Here is a 260-nt window from a genome sequence, read left to right as displayed (position 1 = left end):
GCAGATGAGACCTTAGAACAAGGCCCAAAGACGACATTGCATTGATGTAAAAACAGCTGATATGCTATGGGAACAGAGGTATGGAGTAAGCAGAATATATTTTGCTATCAGAATCTATAGCTAAAGGTCAAGCTATTATCCTGGTAACAGTTCCATTAGGAGTAATGATGTGAAAAGTGGCATTGCATTAACGCACTGGGCTTCCTACTACGTTAATAGTGGGTCATTAAGAATCATAGTAGGGTAATTTGCATTCACCC

Source organism: Onychomys torridus, chromosome 5 (assembly GCF_903995425.1).
Source record: "Onychomys torridus chromosome 5, mOncTor1.1, whole genome shotgun sequence".
Taxonomy (NCBI): Eukaryota; Metazoa; Chordata; class Mammalia; order Rodentia; family Cricetidae; genus Onychomys; species Onychomys torridus.
Note: the sequence above shows the minus strand (reverse complement) of the source record.